The 24,549-nt window shown below is 41.1% G+C and overlaps 1 long non-coding RNA gene across 1 annotated transcript in view; it reads left to right on the top strand.

The window, feature by feature from the left end:
- The first annotated feature begins 2,246 nt into the window (after positions 1-2,246).
- The window catches only part of LOC131128470 (uncharacterized), a 41,375-nt gene continuing 19,072 nt past the window's right edge, over positions 2,247-24,549 (top strand). Inside the window, exons 1-2 of the long non-coding RNA XR_009129642.1 lie at positions 2,247-2,317; positions 5,341-5,535. This is a non-coding gene — a long non-coding RNA (uncharacterized LOC131128470). The remainder of the gene's footprint in view (positions 2,318-5,340; positions 5,536-24,549) is intronic.

Genomic DNA, 24,549 nt, shown 5'->3' with positions numbered 1-24,549 from the left:
AAAGATGCAAAAATGTTGATGCCTGGCTTGCAGTCCTTCCACTGTAGACCCCTTGAACGTGGATTACTAAAGGTTAAGGGTTACATCAACAAACAAACAAAAAAACAACTTTGAGTCAGAATGTGAGCAGGTTACTGGAAACTAAATACATGTCAGTAAATTATTGATTTTACTTTAATGGTAGCTTATTGCTCTTTGTTTAATTATCATCATTCTTAATGTATTTGTTATATGTATTTATTAATGTTGGATAACTTAATGTTATTAAAACTTAGTTAGACTGGTCATATATTTCATCTCGTTTCATATTATCTGCATACTGTATTGTATATAACTCTGGGAAAAACTGTTGATTTTGTTAATACTTGGGTTGTTTATATTGTTTATTTTTCTATATTGTGTATTTTGTACTGCTTAACTGATTCTGTACTCTTGCTGCTGTGCAATGCAAATTTCCCCACTGAGGGACGAATAAAGGCATATCTTATCTTATCTTATCTTTTCTTCAATCTAGTAGTTGGTATCTAACATGACATAAGGAAAACATTGCAATATTTTTTCATCATTCAGCATCCCACCCCGGTGACTATTACAACTATTACAGTTTCACAGGTTGGTCACCAGCATCCAATCGCCGGCAGTATCCAAACAGTATACCAGCATCTTGCTGGTCTTACCAGCATAGTATGTCTATTCTTGTCAAAAGCTAGCAGGAGCATCCTGCTGGAAAAACCAGCATATAGGCCAGCTACCAGCGTGACTGGCATAGACCAGCTTACTTTGTGTTTTTGGGCTGGTCATGCTGGTTGCTGATCTATGCTGGTTTTTCCAGCAGGGTGCTCCCGCTAGCTTTTGGTCTCTGCTGGTCCTCCAGACCAGCATACTAACTCAAAAACACAACATTAAATAATAAATAATATATAATAATAATAAAGTGTGTGTGGTTCTATTGTACACTTAATTGGCGTGGCGCGTCCCCATTTTGCACCCTGTGCTGTGCTTTGTTGTCCCTACATCAATTTATCCTCTGCATGCTGGCCAACATGCATACTTGTAAATGATTCAGAAATGAGAATGTGAAATATACAAGCCATATATCTTTAGGAGCACAAAAGGACCCTTAATGAAACATGCATCAAGTGTTTTTGCACTAATGAAAGGGGTTGAAAAAAACTTAGCATTGAAGCTTTTGGTGTCTTGTGTGTGGGCGATCAAAGTAGTGTTCCTACAGTATTTCATGAAAGATGAGTCATTTGAAGTGCAACTTTTTTTTCCCATCATAGGAATACACAACGCAATGTTTTGAACAAATGATTGGGCTGTTGGGGCTGCACGGCGGACAAGTGGTTAGCGTGCAGACCTCACAGCTAGGAGACTGGAGTTCAATTCCACTATCGGCCATCACGTTTGCATGTTCTCCCCCGTGCATGCGTGGGTTTTCCCACATTCCAAAAACACGCTAGGTTAATTTGCGACTCCAAATTGTCCATAGGTATGAATGTGAGTGTGAATGGTTGTTTGTCTATATGTGCCCTGTGATTGGCTGGCGACCAGTCCAGGGTGTACACCACCTCTCACCTGAAGACAGCTGGGATAGGCTCCAGCATCCCCCGCGACCCTTGTGAGGATAAGTGGTAGAAAATTAATGAATGAATGAATGGGCTGTTACAAGTCAATATTTCTACCAATCCGGTGGCCCACACTTGCAAGGAATTCAACAAGTATGGGCAGTATTTCTTTATTATGGACGTTATTTCTTTATATTTGGTTGGGTCCACAAATTCGTCGTTAATATCGTGAAAAACAATTTTGGACTTATTGGTGCTTGGGTCATCATATTGTATTCTGTAGCTGTTGAGATCTTTATTGGTGTTGTCAATTCACATCTAACTTTTCCTGTATTCTTCTTTCATATTTTGCTGTCATCCATAATTTGGCATCACAATGTTTAGTTCGATTTTTAGTTCGATCTCATCTCCTCTGTGTTTCCGTGTTCGTATGAGCAGCTAATAAAACGTTGTTCCCTGGCCGCTCTTTCCACGTAAGAGCAGGCACGCCAACTCGGTACAACAGACCAGGCTTACATCTTGCTGACTTCAGTGCTTTCTCTCCTAGAGTTTTCTCATAGTGCTCACCAGAGCCTGACTGTGTTCGGTGAAACATAACAGCCTCTCACATCTTCAAGGTTTGCTTTGGTCAAAGCATTGCCCGCTGACCCCGCCCACCTCACAGTATCTGGCTGAGGCCTAGAAACTCCCCATAGGGTTTTTATCCCTTTCTCTCAGGCATGAGATCAGAGTTCTTGCTGACGATTGAGGTGAGTATTTGGATCACTTGTATCAGATATCTATTGAAGCATATCTTTCTTTCTCCTCTTTGTCTTTGCCGGTCCACCAAAAGATGTTTTATCTTGTGCCCCCCCCCCTCTCCCAGAAGATGAGTGACACATCAGAGATAGCCTTCAACTAATCCTATCCTTTATGCTCTGTGAGAGTAAGCTGTGAGCCTGTCGCCCTTTCACACTTTATTTGCAGCCGTTTGAAATCATACGAAATGTCATGCTCAGCATCAGACGAGGAGCTCAGGGCCTTTTTAAAGTTCACTTTGCCAGAAACACAAGAAATGCTAGCCAGAAAAATACAAATGATTCTTGCAGTTGTTCCTGTTGGGGATTCCGCTGCGGAAAACGTAATTTTATTTACTGACAACATGTTTTTCAAGAGGGGCTGCACGGCGGACGAGTGGTTAGCGCATGCCACACAGCTAGGAGACCGGAGTTCAATTCCACCATCGGCCATCTCTGTGTGGAGTTTACATGTTCTCCCTGTGCATGTGTGAGTTTTCTCTGGGTACTCCGGTTTCCTCCCACATTCCACAAATTCCAAAAACATGCTAGGTTAATTGGTGACTCCAAATTGCCCATAGGTATGAATGTGAGTATGAATGGTTGTTTGTCTATATGTGCACTGTGATTGGCTGGCGACCAGTCGAGGGTGTACCCCGCCTCTCTCCTGAAGTCAGCTGGGATAGGCTCCAGCACTCCCATGACCCTCAAAAAATGAATGAATGGCTAATTACAGTCTATGGCTGTTGGCTGCCTTGTGGCACATTGTAAAAATACAATTAAAAAAAGAAAAAATGGCAAAAAAATCCATCAGTAATTTAAACAAGAATAAAGTTGCACAATTATGAGAAAAAAACCTTAACATATTTGTAAAAATGCAAAAAAACATAAATAAAAAATAAAATTAATTACAATTAAAGTTGAAATACAATAAATAATAAAATACATTATTTTCTACAGTTGTCATTATAAGAAACCACAACATCCATCTCCAAAAAAGTGTAATGAAGGAATAACAATAATACAAATAATACACTTTTTCACCTGTTGTAGAAAGCTGAAATGCATGCTGTTTTTTTAATATATATATATATATATATATATATATATATATATATATATATATATATATATATATATATATATATATATACACATATACATATCACTTCAAAGCATATCTACATGAGCTGGCTTACAAAATGTAAAATATCAAAGTGGCCCCACTTTTGATTTTTCAATAGGGGGGCCCTTGCTGGAAAAAGTTTGGACACCCCAGGCTTGACAGCTGAAATGGGAACTGCTATGGTTCCTTTTTTCCAGCAGGTGGTACTAATAAGCTATAAATAGACAGCAGTGTGCATGGAGAGCTTTACCTGAATCTTCAGAGCTTTACCTGACCTTCCATTCCCCTCTTCTACACACACCTTGTCAGCAGGTTTGGCCTTATCCCTCTCAGACCCAACTGAGCCATTCAGTGCACACTTGACCTTGTTCATTATCAGATACCAGACTTTGTTTTCACCCGCCCCCTTTGCCTTTTGTGTCCTCCCCGACTTTGCTTTTCCACACTTATTTGAACAAAGATATGAACAGCGTCTGTTTACACAGGCCCTGTCAAACACACACTTTCATGCTCTCGCTTTTTTGTTTACCAAAGGAGTCCTCAGCCATGACCTCCTCTGTATTATGCCCTGTGTGAAACAATTGGCACCACATCAAATGCATACAATGTTTGTATCACACAATGGATTAATATGTGCCATTTCAAGTAACAAACATGTATACAAATGATTAAAAAAAGAACGCTGAACCACAGTGTCCACTGTTATATCAATACTGATCATACCGATTCTTATTACATGTATTACGTATTGTATCCAATTAAGGTATATTTATAACATATCATTTCCTTATGTATTCCTAAAAAAAATATTCTGTCACTTTCACTTGCCTATTTATTTATAGTAGATCCCTGTTTTTTGCAGGGGTTACGTTCCAGGACCACAAGGGAATGGCAAAAAAAATGTAATGCCTAAATAGAAATATTTTAAAAAGACAAATTAGATTGACATTAAAATATCTGTTTGAATTATAACGCAATATGATATGAATTATTGTAAAATCAGATACTGTATTAGATTTATTATTACACAACTATGTAAACTGTGTAAATTGGCACATGTTCACCAGGAAGTGAACAAATTAGTAGTGATTGCTGTGACGCACAAATAAGCTCTGCTTTTCTGACATGTTACATAATTGTAACCATATTCGAAAAAACTAAATAATTCCCATTAGCATTACCATATAACGTGTTTAAAGTAAAGAATTAGTGACTGTTTCATATTATATCAGCAAAAATGTTATAATAGGACAAAAATAACAGAATTAGTCGATGTCATCTTTAAATATTTTATTGACGGTTGTTTTTTTTGGGGGGGGGCGGGGTTTGGCATGTTAACATTAATTACAAAAAATTGCTTTTGTGTTCCTTTTATTGTATCCCTTTTGTTGCTGTGCCTCACTATTAGATGACAAACACAGACCTGCCAAAATGTATGCATTTTGTACCCTTGAATACACTATTTTGTTGTATTTCGCCTGTTTCATTTTCAATTTCGGGCTATGGAATTTGAACTGTGCTCCTGTGAGGAGACACCAGCATAAGTTACATCAGCCAGCTCCTACCCTGAAAACCTTCTGGCGTAGCATGGTATGGACCTCCCAAAAAAATCTAACTTTTGCTAACCGTAAAGGCTGTGATTGGTTGGCTTAGAGAACATTATTTTCTTCAGCAGGTGTACAGCAGGGTTGTGCAAACTGTGGCCTGTGAGCCACACCAGGCCCACCAAGCATCTTAATCTGGACCACCAGGCATTTCCAATTATTATTTTTAAACCATTAAAGCGGAACTTCACCTTTTGGGGGAATTTTGCCCATCATTCACAATCTTTATGTGAAGTCCATCTATCTATTCTCCTTCGCTTATTCAGGTCCGGGTCGCAGGGGCAGCAGTCTCAGGAGGAAAGCCCGGACTTATATACCGGAACACCTCACCAGGTAGGTGTACAGGAGGCATCCGGACTAGATCATTGAGCCACCTCAACTGGCTCCCCTCGGTGTGAAGGAAAAGCGGCTCTACTCTGAGCTCCTCCCGGATGACTGAGCTCCTCACCCTATTTCTTCGGGTGAGTCCAGCCACCCTACGGTTGAAACTCATTTCAGCCGCTCATTCTTTCGGTCACGACCCAAAGCTCATGACCATAGGTGAGTGTGGGAACATAGATCGGCCGGTAAATTGAGAGCTTTGCCTTCCGGCTCAGCTCTCTTTTCGCCTTATGTGAAGCATAAATACATATTTTGTTCCCGTTTCTGTGCATTATAACACAAGAAAACAAGTTAATTTGAGCTTTCTTACATTGCTGTCATTGGGATACACTTATTTTGACTATGAAAACAACCTCTAATTATGTTGCATTTGATATACATGCTGTGATCATGCATTAGCATGTACCTTGATGATAACATGTAATAACTGTCGTATCTTGCAGTATTTTGATGATTTAAAACACTACTGAAACTTCTTTCCTCTGCGCATCAATACTAACTAGCTAACAAACAGGATGCCTGGTTGAGAGCTCGCCTCAGAGTCATTCACAGACCTAAGAGTGGATACCTAGCTCTCAATTTCGCTACCAAGACTCAACAAGATGCTCGTTTGCCATGCCAAGGAGAGCGGACATCATAAGTGTTGTCGCCGCTGTTGTTGACAGAACTAGCATAAGTATGTGTATCAATGCACCCAGACAAGAAGTTTCTGTAGTGTTTTAAAGGGGACCTATTATGCAAATTTTTCGACCATTTGTATTGAGTTGTGGTCTCCTACTGAGCAGCTACACATAACCATCACAGAAAACATTTTAGATTTTGTAGTATCTGCACCTATTCCAGCTTTATTTCCTTTGATTTGTGCTTCCTGCCTGTTTTAATTTATTCCACCCATGGCCCGCCCACACTGCTATGATTGGTCACACACCCAAAGTGCTTCCTAACTATGAACCAAATAAGGAAATACTCCCTCTGTGACATCACAAAGGGGCAGTTTTACCACGCCTTTTGAAAGTTGAGCGTTTTGAGCCATTCCAGACTTCTTTCAGGGCTCACTTTCAAATGCGCAAACCTCATTATCTGAAATTTTGGCATTGTTTAACATGACAATACAATATTCTAACTACATTTATAAGTCAGAAAAGTGGAAAAAGCATAATCGGTCCCCTTTAACAACCTTGCACTGAACTGAACTGCATTGTCTGGTGTAAACAGCTGCAAGAGATCTCAATGCCGCTCTGAGTATTTACATTTCTTGTAAACTTGTTGATGGTGTGGTTTCTAAGCTGCTCCATTCACTGCAATTTCTGCCTAAACCTCAAACAATGCAACTGAAAGTGAGTAGGATCATTTAGGTCTGATAGATGTAGGTACACACAGCTGTGCACTCCACACAGCATCGCATTAGTTGTTGATTTAACACAAAACATATAAATCAGACTTCACCTTTGAGTAAGCACAAGTGTGCCGAAATGCCATTTTACCATTTACACAATGTAATCTTCAATGACAACTTAATATTAGAAGGATTGATGTGACAAAGGAGGGGGTGGCACAACATCTATGAAATATGGTTGCGTGTCAACACACGGAGGAGTACTTGGTGGGTGGGTGGGGGGGGGGCTAAAAACAAAATACACAACTGTTGATGCTACTTATCAGTCACAAAATTAATTCATTCATTTTCTACCGCTTATCCTCACGATGGTCGCGGGGTTGGTCGCCAGCCAATCACAAACAACCATTCACACTCACATTCATACCTATGGACAATTTGGAGTCGCCAATTAACCTAGCATGTTTTTGGAATGTGGGCGGAAACCGGAGTGCCCGGAGAAAAGTCACGCATGCACGGGGAGAACATGCAAACTCCACACAGAGATGGCCGAGGGTGGAATTGAACCCTGGTCTCCTAGCTGTGAGATCTGCTCGCTAACCACACGACCACCGTGCAGCCAGTCACAAAATAATAAATATTACATTTGTTGAAATAGTACCATGTATGAAAGGTCAGAGATGTCTTATACTTAATCTTTTTAAGTGTTTTTTTTAATCTACCGCAATCAATACATAGATTTTGTCCTACTGTGACGCTAGAATTGTATTTTTGTAGGATCACATTTTTGAAAGTAGTTTTCTTCCGTAAAAACTTTGATGGTGGATTCTAAGTTTTTTTTTCCTCCCATGTAGCAGAGTGATGCCGTCAAGTTTCAAAGTCGTCTTTGGAATTACAATACACACTCTTGAGCCCCATATTGCAAGCCTTGATAACTGTCCATCAAAAAGTTCACAGAGAGCGCGAGGAGGGATGGCGCATGCCTTTGATTCTAATGCTGAGAGCATAATTTATGTAAGATGTTTGAATGGCTTTTTTGTAAGAATAGATTAAAGGAAATTTCATGTTAAAGGAGCCCGAAAAAGTGCATGCAAAGCACTTTTAAAGCCCCCGGGGCTGCATGTGGGTTGATGAACAGGGCGGGTACAAACGATGATTAGCTCAAGCCATTTATTGCGCCAACAACAGTGTGCCAATCATGGCCATCCCTTGAGTTTTCTCTTTTCTGTAAATATGAAAGACCTTGTCCCGATAGTGACTTCAAAGGTGGCAGCGGCAGGCCTCATACCAGGCCGCGGCATCTTCCTGAACCCTTTTCCCTCCACACATCAAACCCAACTTGACAAAAGAAGCTCTAGGTGGCATAATGAGACGCATCGCTCCTTTCAACTATGTGTGAAGTGTGACATTCACTGTCTTATTGTGTCTTGTGTTGACACTGTGGCCTGTGTGTTAGGAGCTGTCCAGACTGTCCAGACACCCCCCACCCCCTCCCACTCTTTGACTCTGGCCTTTTAGGGCACCATCAAAGCACTGCAAGTTCCTCAGGTCAACAGTCAAGCCTGTCTGTACACATGCATGCTCAAGTGAAATACAATAATCGTTACCGCACTCTCTCAACTACATTCCTGACACTTTTGGGCTGTTTACACAAAACTACTTTCAATGTAGGTTTTTGTCTGCGTTATAAAGGTTTTTTAGAGTGCAAACATCTGAAAGCATGTCTCAATATGTTTTGGGAAAACTATATAATTGTCTTTTCCGTATAAGTGTTGCATTTATGTCCTCTAAGGAGGGAGGGCATTTGGAATACATTTTGAGCCCTCCAGAATTTGATGCTACACCACTGGGTATTGTTTGTACAGTATGTTAAAGTACAGTTATGAAACAGAATTATGCAAAAAGCATTGCAGCAGCATTGATTTCCATAACATTGTGGGAATACTATACTGTAGGTGGGCCGCATGGTGGCCTAGTTAGCATGTTGACCACACAGCCAGGAGATCGGTAAGCTCCAGGTTCCAAACTCCGTTAGGGCATCTCTGTGTGGAATTTTCATGTTCTCATGTTCTGTGCGTTTTCTCCGTGTTCTTTGGTTTCCTCCCACATTGTAAAAATATGCATGTTGGGTTAATTGGTAACTCCAAATTGTCCATAGGTGTGAATGTGAGAGAAAATGATTATCTATACGTGCCCTGTGATTGGCTGGCAACCAGTCCACAATGCAAAGTCAGCTGGGATAGCATACCTCCAGCATACAGGGCTGTACAATGTTCAAACTCTGCCACACTATCCAAAAACGTAACAGCAAAGAATTGCTGTAATCCTTTGTGTTAATACATCCAACTGTTATAAGTGAATTTCTGCAAAGTATCCATCCATCCATCTATTTTCTATGCCGCTTATCCTCTATGATTCCTTATTTATGAATGAAAACTTTTTGAAGGTAGAGCATGGAAATATCTGTTTCCGACCTTCTAAATATGTTGTTAAACATTATTAGAACCCTCTAACATCAAATAACACTCCTTTGCACTTTTATTGCCCAACATAGTGGACATGATGTAATAACAGAAATAATAACATGACATAATAAGAGAAAATCAGCATTTTAAGACATAGGTTTGTGCTTTTGTATGTTGCTGTAATGTTCTGGTTCTCAGGAAGCAGAATGGGGGCCGCACAGGAAGTGACATTATTAATTCAAACCTGCAATAAAATTTGGTGCAAGTTTGGTGCTTGTGTTTCCCGAACATTCTAGTAATAATACTGACACCTAGTGATCAGTGTAGAATCATTTATATTTGTATTTGTCATTTAGTAATAGATATTACTTAACTATGCATATTTTTGATGAATAATTAAACCACGAATCAGTGTGATTTATTACTTAATATATTTTTGAAAAACCGTGAGAGTGAAAATTGTGGCAAATGATAATTGTATGACATTGTGATAAGGAGATATACAGAGATGATGATATATACAGTACATTTTTTGCCAATATTTTACAAGTTCACACTATGGCCATAGAGGTCACAAAGAAGACTTTCTCGTGCACAAGCAAAAACTGGACATGTTGTATAGTCCCATGTGATTGCGCTTCCCGCTACTTATAATGAATGAAATGTTTTTATACTGTTCTTTGCCAGGAATTGTAGAACCACTGCTCAGACTGACAGGTATACAGTATGTAGGTCACAACTGGGTGAGCAATTTGCCATTGACCTATAACATAGATTACTTTATTTCGTTGGATGCTGTAGTGCTTTTCCTTCCTTCCCCCGTGCCGCAAATCATGCAAGAGATGCTTCTGCCTTGTGACCGCTGGTATTTTTTTTTAGACTTGATGAAGATTATTATCAGTGGATTAAAGCTTAAGATGGTCGAACATACTGCTCTAATTCCCCCTTTATCGTGTCCAACATATCACCCTTGACCACTGGTCAAGCAGATAAGATTTATTTTAGAGCCAGAAGCCATGCAACCGCGCAATGCAACTCTCATATGACCATGACCACCAGAGCCAAAAGTCGAAAGCAAGTTCAGTGAGCTGCGAGAGGCCAAGCCGTGACCCATTAGACAGCTATGCACAGAAGGGGAGGAAGATCCGCCTCCTGCAAATGAACAAATTGTATAACAACATTCAACATGTCACAGCCAGTTTATGATCCCCGGAAGCACACAACTACATAAGACGTCATCCCATGGCATCATGCAATTGGAAAGGGGGGTTGATAATTAAATATGGTTGAGGATGCGTTTGTTTTTTTTTAAATCCAGTTCCTCTCACTTTCCAAATAGTTAACTTGGAGCTTGTGAGTGTGAGCCATCACGTTTTCTATGGCCCCCGTATTACCTCAGACGTGCAGTGCCTAGCACGCTGCCAAAGATGGAGGCGAGTATTGTTTTCATGACAGAGATCAATGGGTGGGTGAATATGCTTTAATTCTGCAGGAGCTCCTCTCCCAGGCTAATAAATGCATGCCTCCCTGCTGACTGGGCTGTCGTGCTGAGCCCAGCAGGGGTTAGCCTTTTTGTGTTCCTGTGCCCAAATTATGGAACCATCAATACGCTGCTTGGAACCAGTCAATAGAAGCCTGCTTTGTGGCTGAAGGGAGACCAACTTCAAGGCTGATCTTAAAAAAAAGAAACCACAGCTCTGACACATTTACCCAATAGAATGAGGATCAAAATGCAAAAGTTCAGTTTTACTTGTAGATATATGACTAGTGGATTTGGGTGTGTCTCAGAAAAAAAAACAAAAAACAAGGTATGCAACCAAACCAGTTTAAAAGCTATTTGCTGATAATTGTTTACAAGTTGCACAGTGTCAGTGCAGCATATTTACACTTTGAAACAACCTGTAAATAGCATTTCTTTTGCAAGTAAAAAAAAGTCTCTCCAAAATGCTCCAACTTTCACACACAAACACACACACACACACACACACACACACACATACATACAATTAATATATTATTTGCCTGAACTTTGCTTTTGAAGCTGCTTTTTTTATTATTCTGCCACCGGATTTAGAGGTTGTGACACACTTTCCTTTTGAGAATGCACAGGCAATGAAAGCTGTTGTTGCGCGCAAGTACGCTTCCATACTGCCTTACTGCTGCTTGTAGCATCAAGTGAATTATTAAGTATCCAGCTTCAAAAAGCTTGTAAAACTCGGTCCTCCTCAAAATATAAAACTTTCTTCCCCTTTTCCCCACACTTTTATTTTTGTTGGCTTCTCAAATATCAAGTTGTCTCCAGCTTTTCAAACGGGTTGAAAAATAAGAGTTCCCCCAGCTTGCAAGCTCATTCAAAGGGCGCCTTCTTCAGATGTGCCACCTTGCAGCGTGGCGGTGGCTATGCAGGAACAGGATCATTCAGATATGCTAATGGATCAGCGGGGTAGCTCGGAGCGCGGCTTACCCCGCTTTAAAAGACAGCTGCCTTCTCCCTTTCTTTTCATGCCCTACTCTCAGCCTGCTTCTCTCTTTCCCACTCGACAACGATAGCAGGTTGAAATGTAATAACCATTGCATTTCTACTAATTAGACAGATAGAGCAATTAGCCGGGTGCATGTAATTCCACGTTGTGAAATATGTCAAACAAAAGGAGTTCAGACGATGAGTTTGGGCAGTCATCTGATGTCGGCACAGTGTAATGATATCATGCTCAATGCCAAGAGCTGTACATAATAGAGCCAATGCCCACTGGCCCTCCCCTCGGCGGTCTCCCTCTGTGTCAGTCAGTGCCTGTATATGAGCCATTGCTCCGCTGCAGAAAGCCCCCAGTCCCACACTTGCCTGGGCTATCTATTCTCTCCAGCCAGAGTCATGCTGCGCAGGAATCCTGGGTGATTGGGTTTCTTTCAGAGGCCTTATAGTCAGTCATAAATCGGAGGGGATCCCGCCCGGCCCCTCGCTCTCGCTCCTAACCCTGGCTCCAGCTGGCAGGAGACGATTGTTGAAGAGCTGGGGGTCATTGCGGGGTCGCTCTCTGTGGCGCTTCTTAACTCTCCTTGTCTGTTTTTTTTTCTACCCCTCCTCTGCACTATACCCCCTTTTCTCTCTGTCTCCCGGCTGAGGTTGCTAGGGCTTGGTATTTGCTTTTTAGGACCACGTTGTAATTACAGAGGAGCCCTACTTGCACTGTCGCCTCTGGCTCCCTCTATACTTTTTTATCACTGTTGATTGGTGGTAAAGAAGCTGTTGAAGCGATATACTGCTTCCTCCCTGAACATGCATCGAACTGATTCATTCACCAGGGTGGCCCAAAGAATCACAATACGGACGAGCAGACGTTGGAGGGGATATTAGAGCAGGGTTTACAAGCTGCAGCCAAGTCCAAGTATGCTCAACAAAATGGGTACTTGGTTCCTGATCTTATCAGATACTCGTTTGTAACGAGTATCCATTATGGATAATGCATATTTGCCGGGCACTCAATAACTGAATAGATACAGTATAACGAGCCACAACATTACGTACACTTGCACAGGAACAAGAGTGTGTGTATGGCTGACATGAGCCATACATGAGATATTACTCCCCTCCCCTCTCAATATGTTGCAGTACGCACCTTGGAATCTTTTTTTTTTTTTTGGGGGGGGGGGTCTTTGATAACATCAAACTTTGATAACGACACGGACCATTTTTTTTCAAGACAGCGGGCACAATTGTTTTTTTTGTCTGCTTGTTTCAGGTGGTGGCTAAAGTCAGTTGGAAAACTGCTTGTAGTACTGAACAGCTTTTGAGAAAAATACAGTCAGCAAGGCTGATTATTATGTTTATTGCCATGTTTGCATGAATCACCAACTTCAAACAGCTCATAAATATGAAATAATTATAATATATATAAATGATTAAAGAATAAAGTTTCAAGGATACACACATACACATATAGCTGAATAAACTTACCTTTGACAGTGTTAACAGCTGTGTTGTTTTGCACCTATACAGTGTACGATCACACTGTGTTTATCCATTTTCAGTCCTATTAACGATCTATTAAGTCCACAGGAAGAGGAGACAGTCCAAGCAATAAACTTGTGATTTGGGAGAGTGAAAGCAAAACACGTTGGCACAGACATGTGGAAGTATTTGTGTAATTTTTTGCTAGGTTTCTTTACATCAGCAAAGGGATTGCATCCTTTTGTCAACATCTGGGATCATAAACCAAACTGAAAGTGACAGCAAAAACAATACAATATTGTCATTGACAAGTACTGTATTCCCCCGGGTGGTATTTGTAATGAGGCTTGAATTCAATCATGTTTACAATAAAACCAAAAAAAGTTGGAGGTTTAAAATGCATGACCCAGTTTAGTGATAACTGACTGAGATGCTGCTTCTGTATATGTACATATTGTACATTGAAATGCAGGCTCAAACTGAAGAAATTTGTTTGTATCATCAAACCTTATAATGTTTGAGGCGATGCAGAAGCCTCGTTAGACACACTTCAAAGCAAAAAGTACCAAAATATCACAAATGTGCATGCAGTGCTTTATGCTATAGAAACATGACTGTAAAGCCTATGGAAAAATGGTAGAAACTACACAAGTGTGCCCTGTGAACACACAGCATTGAAGGAGCCATTGTTCTATTTCAGTTTGCTCGAATCATCTCCGTTGCATGCTGGCTGGTTGCTGCCACGCCATTCAGCCTTCTGACAAACAGCATCTGTACCAAGGACACCGCTTCCTCCCACGAGGCAGATGGGAACAAACCCAGTATAATCACTTCAAATAAACAGGATGCCATTTATTGTTTGCCCCATCAATTGAAGTATGTCCCTTGATATTCAGTGAGATCTTGATTAATCCGTTTAATGTTTTGATTTATTAGATGCCAGTAGGGAGAGATGAAATACCGGTATTTGGCACCACACAAATCACAAATATAAGCTACCCATTCACTATGGAAGGCCGTCATCCTGTTGGTCTACCCTAACCACATGAATATCCACTCATCCCTGTTCTAATGCTTATCTTGTTCAGGTTCAGGGATCGAGAACTCATTACATCTGATTTCAAGGTTAGGTTGAAATGAAATAATTATTTTAAAGTGAATGAAAGCCTACCCTGGAAACATAGTAATTTGTGTCATTTATATCAAAGAAGTGTACAAAAGTCTAAAAGTAAAATACTGAGTCCACACGTGTAGGGATTACTGTGCATTTCTTTGTTTGTGGGTATCTATGTCTGAACTCACGCAGACCTCACAGCTAGGAGACCAGGGTTCAGTTCCACCCTCGGCCATCTCTGTGTGGAGTTTGCATGTTCTCCCCGTGCATGCGTGGGTTTTCTCCGGGTACTCCGGTTTCTTCCCACATTCCAAAAACATGCTAGGTTAATTGGCGACTCCAAATTGTCCATAGGTATGAATGTGAGTGTGAATGGTTGTTTGTCTATATGTGCCCTGTGATTGGCTGGCGACCAGTCCAGGGTGTAAAGACAGCTGGGATAGGCTCCAGCACCCCCGCGACCCTTGTGAAGATAAGCGGTAGAAAATGAATGAATGTGTCTGTACCATCCCTACCAGCCTGTACCATCTGTGCCCGCAACACTGAATCAATGAAGTTCAAGGTTGTGTGGCCACCACACACTAATGATGGCGTGGGCGGTGTGTCGAGACAAGTTGAGTCAGAAATGGTAGATGGAATCATCTCTTGCAGATGAAGAGACGTCAGAAAAAAAGTCATTTGCCTGCAGAGGAAGACCAAAGGGATGATGTCATCACTGCTGTATTGGATGTCAGAAGCTGTTGACGTCTGCGCTAAGCTGTCTAAACTGGATGTGATCTGATGACTGAAGCCTGTGTCCATCTGTAACTGACCCAAAGCTATGATTAGAAAAAGGATGTTCCGTCACAACCGTGCATGTGTCTTCCAGTCTGGAGAGACACATGTAGACCCGCTATCTTTCACAACTTAGTGTTTTCTTTCAGCCCTCTTCCCTCTGGGGCTTTGACTGTGGTCCTGTCCACAGTGTGGCGGATTAGGAAATAGTTGCATGCAGACGGGAATGGATCACTGTGTGAAAACTATGTAATATATACGAAACAGACATGCAGACGGAACCATGTGACACATCAAACTATAAAAGAAAGAATGCAGAAAAAAACACATCAGGAAAACACAACAAATTACCAATGACACAGCCAAATATTATAAATTATTATTATTATTATAATATATTATTTGCAGAACTAAAACATGTGTTGTTAATTTATGGGAGAGCATTCAAAAATGCCTTTAACAGATTTTTCATTCTCACACGCTTACGCATGAAAAATAATGAATAAACATTTGAAATACAAATGCTTGTTTTCAGGCTGTGTCAAGATCAAAATCAAGATTAATTGCATCTCCAACTATGATTTGCCAGAAAACGAGTTAATATGAGCTAGCTGACAATGCATGTCATTGGGTATCACCTATTTCGGCTATGAAGCCCTCTAAAAAAAAACTTTAACAATGTTTAATCATTGCAGGAAGTGAACAAATGTACCAGATGGATGGGTAGGATTTAATAAGCTTTGCTTCTTCCTACTCCTTTTGGACATGTGGAACTGTGAACTGATTATGTGATGCACTCAATTGTAATCTGACGCATGTCCAAATGAAATAAAACCATTACCATTATCTTTTTTATCCATGCTGTGATCATGCATGAACAAGTACATTGATGATAACATGTAATACAGTGTATTCCCTTATTTTGATGATTTAAAATATTACCAAAACATCTTTGCACTTTTCTACTTCTGTCAACAAGGTAAGACGCCACCTCGCCCCAGGCAGAGACTCATGTTGCTGTGTGGTAGTCAGATCAGGCTATAGTGAAATATACACACAAAACAGTTACTTACAATGTACACTCTCATTGGGATGCCGATTGGTAGAATAGCTGTATCGTTCAGCATAAGATTGTGCTTCCTGTTGGATATGGATATTTTATTGCATATTTTATTTTACACTCAAATATGACTCATAGTTGACCTTTTTCTTATTATACACCTAAGGTGGCTTATCATTAGAAGTAATCTTTTCTTCAAAAATGGCCCACATCCTTGATCCTGCAGTAATGTCTGTTCGCACACATGAATGGAATGACATGTTATTTAGTACTGTTTTGATATTTGAACCCAAGGAATGCGTGCAGATACAGTGATCTCCCTGTCTGAGCAGGAAGCCGCAAAGATGAGGCGAAAGCGCTTACAGCAATGAAACAATATCTGAAAAAGATTAAAAGGCATTTTCCTCAGCGTGATTTAGGTTCCTTTTAGCTCACCCAGGTGTTACACCCCACAACAACATGGTAAAGAGAGAAGGATGGATGTGCAACCTCACACTGGAATGTATTCCAGAGTCTGAAAACAAAGAAAGTTCATTTTTGTCAGTTGTCTTGGCCCCCAGTGTCAGCTGACAGACATTTGAGATTTCTGTTCAGCTGTCTGACATCCCGGCTTCTGTGGATAAAGATTGATGTGCAAGACTGTGCAAAGATCCAGCGTGAGGAAAATTACATCAGAAAGACCAAAACTGATGATCTGCGGTGTCTGCAGACTATGTCTCTTCCATCTTGTCTTTACACATGTTCAGGTTACACTGTGAGGCTCGTCAATCCCACCCAGGACCTCAAATGCAGAGCTAAATCCTGCGCCTTCACTCATCCCCTAACACGTTGCAGACATCCTGGAGAAAGAGGCATCATAAATCATCCATAACTGTCTAAATTTAACTACAGAGTAGACAATTTTGTTTGCTGCGTTATCGTTAGTAACACACTCCGCATGAAGCTGTCTCTTTTTAAGGCTGACAACTTTCCAATATGCTGCATTCCGCGTTGCGGCAGTGAGAAAACAGATCTGTGCCGGGTCTTTGTGAGGCATGAAAGCAAATCAAAACGGCCATAGAAATACCCGTGGATAATACTCCGCAAATAAATGTAAATAAACTTCAGAGAGATATGCTCTGCATGTGGTTCCTTGAAAATGAGCTCCATTCACCTGAAAAAGACAATGACAACCCACAAAAGAACCACAATCCAATACCGTTCCCATGCCTGTTGATTAGGGTTGGATATCGTTGACATATTGTCCAAACTAGTGCCAAATATGTACTGTTGAAATGGTACTTACAAATAGGAAAACAAAATGAATGTACTGTAAATCAGACTGTGTGAACCACGGACATGTATCATATGTGAACATATGGTGACTAAACATCCTGTTTTCCCAGGACTCATGTCATCTTCAGTCTGTTTTTTTTTTAGAAAGTGATGAAAATGTGTTGTTTTTCATTGTTCCACTAAATTGACCAGCTTTAGGGTAATTAACACCATCATTTGGGTGGCTCTTTGAATTGTGTTTCCGCAAAAAGCCAAAGAAAAAACAGGGCACATATAGACAAACAACCATTCACACTAACATTCATACCAATGGATAATTTGGAGTCGCAATTAACCTAGCATGTTTTTGGAATGTGGGAGGAAACCGGAGTACCCGGAAAAAAAACATGCATGCATGGGGAGAACATGCAAACTTCACACAGAGATGACCGAGGGTGGAATTGAACCCTGGTTGCCACGTCTTGTGTGGGTTCCCAGGTGACCGTTTGGCTATGTTCCCTGTCTGAGCTTTGGTTTCCTTTTTGGACACTCTTATTATGTATTGGACTTCCTGTTTTCCCGTGTCTGCCTTGGTTGTCCTTATGTCCCACACCTGTCCCTAATTTGTGCTGTCTATTTAGTTCAGGTGTGTGCTTCTCCCTGCGTGGGATCATTATTGTTTGTCAGTCAATCCCTGAGTTGCTTTTTCCTGCTACTGCTATTATTGCACGCAATAAATATTATTTACCTGCAATTGGTCCTGCTCTCTGGATCCTGGGGTCGAACCTTAAAGCAATCAAACCCGACCATGACACTGGTCTCCTAGCTGTGAGGTCAGTGTGCTAACCACTCGCGCGCCGTGCAGCCCCATTTGTGGAGTCGAAGTCTCATAAAATTGGAGACATCATGCACAATTGCATTTCAAATTCCCAGATTGTTGCAGGTGGTCACCCTACATAAATACCAGCTGTGAGTGACAGCCATCAAAATAAAATTATGCAGTTTAATTCAGATTTGTGAAAAATATAGAGCATTATTTTAAACCACATAATAACATTTGCTGGTGGTGTTTTTATACTTTTTTGGCTTCAAATGTAATTTGAAGCAATTATGGGTGCACCGATGAAACTTTTCCACTTGTGGTACATTGCTAATATTGCAGCCTTAAGTATCGTCCAATACCGGCGTGTTGATATCAATTTGTTGTATGGAACATCCCGGTTCTGTGCCTCCGCTGGGATTTGTGTATGGTGGGTTTTGACATTGTTCTTTAGCTGTTGTTGTGATCCCATGGACTCTATCCAAATAGCATATGTCAATATGAAATCCTTACAGTTGATGGTCTTGTTTCCCCCCCCCCCCAGTTTAATAGCAATAAATTACGAGCAAATCACTTCCATCTCAGCTGCTGCAGTGGGAAATTTGTCAGTTCCTGTTCATTATGACAATGTTTTTTCCGTCTCTATCGATAGCTATTTCCTCTCTCCCCGCAGCAGCCTCAGAGTCTCTGTGCTGGCGCTCAACACAGCACAGCCAACACAGTCCCAGTGAGTGCAAGCTAAGGAGGAAATCAATAGAGAAAATATTGCTGCAGGCTCACACATTTTTATCTTGCTTTGAACGAGTCAGCTTTAATTTTGCTTTGATCTCAATTTGCTGCTTTTGGGATAGCTTGGCTGCACATAGAAGCAAAGGGAGGTGGGAGTGATCTTCCAACAGGGCTTGTACAAAAGACCCTTTCAGTTGAGGCCTTGATTCTGTCCATATGTGTCAGTGTCCATTACAGGTTTGCAAAGAATAAAAGATCGAGGGAATCAAAATAACTGATACTACAAGACTTGGGATGATCTATGGCCTGTGAGAGCAAAAGTTGGGCAACGCTAGCCCAATAAAGAGATCCTCAGTGCTGCTGTCAGAAGCGGCTCAGTTGATGAGTACTAACTGGCTGACATGACGCACAGCTGGCATTGTTCTCCATGCAGGCACAGTGTTGCCCCCCCGCCTCTCTCATCCACACATCATTAGAGGTGACACACCAAAGGGATGATGATATTATAGCATCACCTTAGGCCCACTAAAGACACCCTTGCTTCATCATTTTCCAAAACAGTGAATTCTTAAAAGAGGAGGTGTTTGGGAATTTGTTTCTCTTTTATAAAGCCGAGACAAAGGAGAAGGATAAATGACCAGGCAGAGAAAAGACCAGCGCCTTGCTGGGGAGAAAGGGAAGGGTCTAATCTAATTTGGATAGAGCAGGATATGCGTGAGTGTGTGTGTTGTGTGTGTGCATGAACATGTGTGTGCGCACATGCATGGCTCCGCCACTGAGTGAGAGGGGACTGTGGGAATGGGACAGGAGGGCCGTGTGATTGAATGGCGCCTCCAGAGCCAGAAGCAGTGGGGAGTCTCCCCTGACGCGCTGATTCCGGCTGGCCACTCAAAGAGGGATTAAACCAGTGAAGGCCTTCCTGATTAGCAATTCACACTCAAGTGCCCCCACAAAGACCTTGGGTAATAATATTGCCATCAGCGTACTTCACCGAAGCAGGCACTAGAAATCTTTCATCCTTTATAACTTTTTTCCTTCTTCTTCATGTGTTAACGTTATCACTCTCTTGTGACATCTAACTCTGTCCAAGAGTCAACCAACACTCGCCCTGATGTGCTATTCTTAACGTAACTCAAATCAATTCCCACCCCTGCTAAATGTCACCCTGTCTTCATTTTGTTGTTAAATGACCATCCCATGAAAGACATTATTGGGCTTCATAACAAACAAAACCCATTGAAATAGGCTTTATTGGCAGACCGCCTCTCAGTTTTATCATGGCCCACCGTCACCATAATTACACTAATCTACTCTATAAACATTCCAAGGTTACAATAACTCTGCCACTTCCTCTTAATAAGCACACGACACAATGAATGAGGTCAGAGGTTGAAGCTTCCATTGATGGCTGTGATGTAACCGTCTGAAACAAAGCAGATTGGCCAAGCGAGGAAAAACAACTGAGAGACAAATTAGCTCTCATTAATAACTTACTTTATTGAACTATTTAAAACATATGAGCATGAATACTGCGGGCTTTGATGAGGCTCTGAGGCCTCTTCAATATTTAATCACCTGATTCATATGACTTTATGAAAAACATCGAATCACATACTAAAACTGGAGCTCCTGTTAAAACAGGATAGAAAAATACAAAGTGTGGGGTAAAAACTATTTTAAAAGAAGGGCTTGGTGAGTCACAACATATTTAAAAAGGACACAGTTGGCAGGAAGTTTAAGTTACCAGAGTTGGAAGGACAGTGAGGTGAACAGGCCCAAACCGTTGCCTCACTGTTACCCCTAAATTTAAAAAAAAACACATACACAACTAAAGCCCTAACTAAAATAAAACCAAAAAACGGACAGTGGGGCACACAAGGGAAAACAAAAGCTAACAAAACCAATGCTGTTGCTCAGGCATTGCCAGCAGCCTGTTAAATGGTAATGGTAATGGTTTTATTTCATTTGAACATGCATCAGATTACAATTGAATGCATCACATAATCAGTTCACAGTTCCACATGTCCAAAAGGAGTAGGAAGAAGCAAAGCTTATTAAATCCTACCCCTCCATCTGGTACTTTTACAATCAGTAACTGTTACATTTGTTCACTTCCTGCTTTCCGTAATACAGTTTAAGGAATGACCCACTGTAGGAGTGCGACGGAAACTTCATTCCCGTTACTGATATCATCTAATACTGATATTGGCAATGGAATGTCCCATATTTATTTGACACATTTTGTCTGAACGAAAGCCATGAAAAAAATCCCCTGCGATTAAAGGAAGGGTATGCTGGAGCCTATCCCATCTGTCTTCGGGCAAGAGGCAAGGTACACCCTGGACTGGTCGCCAGCCAATCACAGTGCACATATAGACAAACAACCATTCACACTCACATTCATACCTATGGACAATTTGGAGTCACCAATTAACCTAGCATGTTTTTGGAATGTGGGCGGAAACCAGAGTACCCGGAGAAAACCCACGCATGCACGGGGAGAACATGCAAACTCCACGCAGAGATGCTCTAGCGGAGAATCTAACCCAAGTCTCCTCGCTGTGCACCACTCGTACACCGTGCGGCCTGTCCTTTTTTATTGTCCAAAAGCACTAGGACCAAGCAAAAAAATGACACCTGGTTCCCTTTAGACTACCCACACTCTATCACACTCAGAAGATTTTTGCTAATGTGTGATTGGTCATCCCTGCTGTCACTCCATAAATCGTGAGTGCCATTCCGACATGTGTGGGTATTGTACGGGCCTTGTGCAGCCCACTCCCTTTGATTGCAATGTTTGTACTGGCTATTGTGACCAGGAGAACCGTAGTGTACAGTGGGACAAGAAGCCCACACCACATATTCAATCCAAACACAAAAATAATTCCATATTGAGCTAGCGAGCTTGTTGCTGTGTGTAGCACGTCATCGCTTGTGTGCCAATATCGTTATCGACACACAAACCGATACCAATATGACCTCAATTCCAACTGTGTTATTTAACTGTGTTATGAATATGTTACATTGTTGTTGCTGGAGTCTTGCAGAGTGTGCCGGAAACTGTGCAGCTCTGCCAGAGCAGGAGAGGGCTTTTTTTTGTTTATTAAAGTTATAAGACGGGAAATTATTCATGGAGACAACAAGAAAATAAAATATGCTAGTTTCCTGTGGAAAATGAAAGGTTTGACAGGTATGATGAGAGAAAACAAACTGAAAAATAAACACTTCTGAGCCTATCATCTGGGCCTACTTACATATACTGTAGTTGAGTGGCTCTAAGGGAGAGAATAACCGATTATGTTGATAAAGGAGGATCATCCCGAGCTAAATGCTGAATGTGTGCGATCAGGAGGGAAAACAGGATCTTTGGACAAAGCGCGGGACATATGAACAAATAGTCTCACCTCCAGCTGAGTGTGTTGTTTCTTCTCATTGTGCCCTCTGAAAGAGAAGAGGAGGGCCTTGCTTAAGAAGATTACAGCCCTACCCCACCCGTACGTTTAATCAACATGCCCTTTCAATGCCGCCAACAATAGCAAACATGTCCAAAACGTCCCCCATCCCTCCTATAGCATACCGCACATGTTGGAACCGAGGAGTCATCAAACAGAGGCTATGGGAAATACTGCAATATTATTATATATTTGTATTATTAGATACAGTGATGGCATAGACGGAAAATAATTTCCTTTATAGTGGGGTCAGCTTGCAAAGTGTCATTATCACAGTGTAATTTTTGATATGAGTCAAAATCAAAGCATAACCCAAATGTATCAGCATCAGCTCATTTTATTGATCAAAATTCCCTTCCAAACCCGAGGCGCTTTGCTTCCTGTCGCGTCGTTTCTTTCATCCATGGTTAAATATGTAAATAAAATGTCTAAAGTCATTCTTCAAAGGGGAACAAAAGAAAAAAGGGGTCTAAAGGAAAAGACAGCCATAAAATTCCTCCGATTCTCCATAACATTAGCCAGAGGGGGGCCAGCTTCCAGCCAGAGCCTAGCAGCAGGGGAGCCAGCAAGCTCCATAGAATCACAGATCGCAAATCCCACACACACAAAAAAAGTATATCTTTTCAGCTTCAGCCATCAAAGCACACCCCCTTTCAATTTATTAGTTACAGAATTATCTCACAGTTACTGATTTCTTAGAGATGGAGCTGGGCTGCTTCCAAACACGGTTGTGGTTCTGCTGATGAGATAACGTTTCTGATCGTGTGTGTGTTGAACATGTACGAGGTAGAATGATCTATAGGAGAGTCGGTTGTGTCAACAAATAAGACTCGCCGCAAATACCACAAATTTTAACTCCAAACTTCTACATTTTCAAAGCGATACCATCATGGCCAGTGCAACCGTCATGCAGGGGAAAAGACAGGCGCAAAAAACTATGAAGATGGTTCATTAGAACAAACAAAAGGATCATGTCTTATTAATCGGTTTGGCAATGCTATCTTGTCAGCTGCACTGAGAGTATTGCAGACTACGCCACATGCACTTGTGTGAAAGACAGATGACAAGGAAAAGGACTTCCTTGTCAGTATTAATCATATTAACATCAATGACCATTTTACACATTAAAGCTGTCATTTTACTTCTACAAACAGCCGCGTAATAAAGATGTTGTCCTTGAGTGATGACAAAGGATATGCAGTATATGGCTTATGCTGTTGCCTATGGCAATTGTTAGTGTTTACAATTTACAATGAACACTATGAAAAGAGAAAGATGTTAGACAAAAGGACTTTTCAAAGACTACACACAGAGAAAAGTATCTATGCATTTAAAGGTGAGCTGTTATGCTAATTTACGGCCCTTTGTATTGACATATGGACGCCGATAGAGCAGCTCCATACAATAACCCGCACAGGAAGCTTTCTAGATCTTCCAGAATCTGCACCTATTCCAGCTGCATTTTTTTCTTGAATTTCCCAATTTTTTTCCACCCCGCTGTTGGACATCTCCATCTCCGCTGTGATTGGTCCCACTCCCAAGCTCTCCGGAGGACTTTCGGACTACTCCCGAACCCCACTTTGTCAAATTATGTTGGTATAGGAGCTAATAATAAATGATAAATGATAATACTTGAAAAGTGGTTTGGAGCTACTGGTAGCTCATGAGCTACTAGCTAGAGATGCCGTGTATAAACTCAAAGATTGGTAACGAAGGTCAGCGTTTACTACATGCAGTAATTCTGACACATCAGTAGTCGAAATGTGGTCATTATACATTCTTCCTGGCCTACCCGTGTTTAGTTGAGTTGATCCACTGTATGCACACACTATAATGCTACACTGCTTATTGTAAGTAACTGCTTCCTTACATTAAATAAACACTGTTAGGACACTAATAAATTACATTGTTACTTGCAGCTTGCACTTTTGACTCTGACCAAGTAACCTTGGAAAGGCATCGGGCTTCAGCATCACTTTGGCGGATAGTCTAGCTCCACACAGGAGTGTGTGTACAGTGAAAATTATGTAGATGAAGCATATGAATACTTTGTAAATATTTACATGGAGTTCTACTGTAAGCACTGTCCATTGATAGAAGTGTCTAATAAGCAAAAGAACAGAAATCAGCTGTGGATGACA

Source organism: Doryrhamphus excisus, chromosome 4 (assembly GCF_030265055.1).
Source record: "Doryrhamphus excisus isolate RoL2022-K1 chromosome 4, RoL_Dexc_1.0, whole genome shotgun sequence".
NCBI classification, from domain to species: domain Eukaryota; kingdom Metazoa; phylum Chordata; class Actinopteri; order Syngnathiformes; family Syngnathidae; genus Doryrhamphus; species Doryrhamphus excisus.
This window is presented reverse-complemented; position numbering and strand designations above follow the sequence as displayed.